This window comes from Procambarus clarkii, chromosome 94 (genome assembly GCF_040958095.1).
Source record: "Procambarus clarkii isolate CNS0578487 chromosome 94, FALCON_Pclarkii_2.0, whole genome shotgun sequence".
Taxonomy (NCBI): Eukaryota; Metazoa; Arthropoda; class Malacostraca; order Decapoda; family Cambaridae; genus Procambarus; species Procambarus clarkii.
Window position 1 is genome coordinate 9,466,831 of NC_091243.1, and position 2,165 is coordinate 9,468,995.

General features: G+C 49.9%; 1 long non-coding RNA gene across 1 annotated transcript; it reads left to right on the forward strand.

Moving 5' to 3' along the window:
- Positions 1-251: 251 nt before the first annotated feature.
- LOC138359904 (uncharacterized) lies at positions 252-1,944 on the forward strand. The gene is made up of 2 exons (XR_011226133.1): positions 252-1,205; positions 1,455-1,944. It is a non-coding gene; the product is annotated as an uncharacterized lncRNA (long non-coding RNA).
- The last annotated feature ends 221 nt before the right edge of the window (positions 1,945-2,165 follow it).

Here is a 2,165-nt window from a genome sequence, read left to right on the forward strand (position 1 = left end):
ACTACTGATGAGGGGTTCCCCCCTCTCCCAAGTTGTTCCTTCAGGAGGTTGGCACTTGTTAGTCCCTTCCTTTGTTTCACCCGCTCACCAACCTCCTCCTCCTCCTTCTCCTCCCGGATCATTAGTCACCACTGCTGGATATTAACACAAATTGGGAACCGTTTGGGGTAATTGTGCCGTCGATGACCTGGGCGTTACTGGGCGGGGCAGGGTGGGGCGGGGCGGGGCGGGGCGGGGTGGGGCGGGGAATACAGAGTTGAGAGGATAAAGGGTGTACTTTCCTAACGGTATTTAAGTGACTATGAAGAAGTGAGATTCAGCTCTTTATATTCCGTCTAATAGCCCTGTTTACCTGGTGCATTGAAATTAAAATTTCTTGAAATTTAGAATGTCGCGTCTGGCCTACAAGTTGTCGACGGAGGTGGCTTCCACAACCTCTCTCACTGCCTCCCACTTGACCACCCCCGTACAGGGTACCAGTATTTCCTTACATTTCCTCGACGAATTTGCCATTCCAGCTTCGTTTTATGTCGCTCAACCACTTGGGCTGGACGGTAGAGCGACGGTCTCGCTTCAGGCAGGTCGGCGTTCAATTCCCGACCGTCCAAGTGGTTGGGCACCATTCCTTCCCTCCCGTCCCATCCCAAATCCTTATCCTAATCCCTTCCCAGTGCAATATAGTCGTAATGACTTGGCGCTTTCCCCCTGATAGTTCCCTTCCCTTCATTTTATGTCTTCTTGACCCTCTTTCTTTCAATTTATAGACGTTTTCCCATGTCTAACTTATCTATTCCCCCTTCAGTATCTTGTATGTCGTGATCATATTCCTCTGTTTCTTCTGTGATCTAGGGTTGTAAGATTTAGTTTCCCTTAATGTGTTCTCGGAGCATAGCTTTCTTATGCATTTCGTACCAGCCGTTTTGCAAACCTCTGCTCTGTTTCCAAGGTTTGTTTAGTGTTTCACGAGGCGCGAGGTCCAATACGGTGCTATAACCTCACTGTATTGGTGGACCAAACTCTCACAAGTCGAGCCTGGCCTCGAGCCGGGCTTGGGGAGTAGAACAACTCCCAGAACCCCGTCAACCAGGTATGTGGGCCTGCGGGCCGCTCCAAGCAACAGCCTGGTGGACCAAACTCTCACAAGTCAAGCCTGGCCTCGGGCCGGGCTTGGGGAGTAGAACAACTCCCAGAACCCCATCAACCAGGTATTTATCTTCATTTTATTTTATATATTTTGTTGAAAGTGTACTTTTTTAGTTTTTTAAATGGAGTTATCGTGTTTGCCAGCAATGTTGCCGCTTGTGGTGTGTGTGTGTGTGTGTGTGTGTGTGTGTGTGTGTGTGTGTGTGTGTGTGTGTGTGTGTGTGTGTGTGTGTGTGTGCGTGTGTGCGTGCCTCTGGTGCTGGGATGATGTACACTAATGAATCTGTTTGTCTCTCCTATTTTTCGTGTAGCTGCCTTCCCTTATGGTGTAGCTGTCTTTCCTTACGGTCTCGTCATTCGCCGACTCCAAGTATGACCTCTCACCGTGCTGCTCCAAGTATGACCTCTCACCGTGCTGCTCCAAGTATGACCTCTCACCGTGCTGCTCCAAGTCTGACCTTGCTGAGTAGAGTCCTGCAGTACCAGTAAATCTCTCCTGCCCTTCCTAGTTACCTGCCTCATTACCTGGTATTCACCTGGAAAGTCTCGTGTTCTCTATAGCCCTTGTTAGTGCCTGCAACCTCGGGGCAATGGGTGGATTGAGCAATCTTTTGAAGGCACGTGTGAAGGGGGAGGATGCGCTCGCGCGCGTGTGTGAACGCACGAACACAAAGGAATACAAAAAAAATAAAGTTCAGACAGCAACAGATAAATTGGAGCCAATCAGGTGTTTGTTAGTGAAAGGTTTATTTAAGGTCAAAGAACCAAGTCTGGCATGGAATAAACAGTGATTATCTAGCCTATCTGTGTATGTTGATACCTGGTTGATGGGGTTCTGGGAGTTCTTCTACTGCCTAAGCCCGGCCCGAGGCCAGGCTTGACTTGTGAGAGTTTGGTCCACCAGGCTGTTGCTTGGAGCGGCCCGCAGGCCCACATATACCTGGTTGATGGGGTTCTGGGAGTTCTTCTACTGCCTAAGCCCGGCCCGAGGCCAGGCTTGACTTGTGAGAGTTTGGTCCACC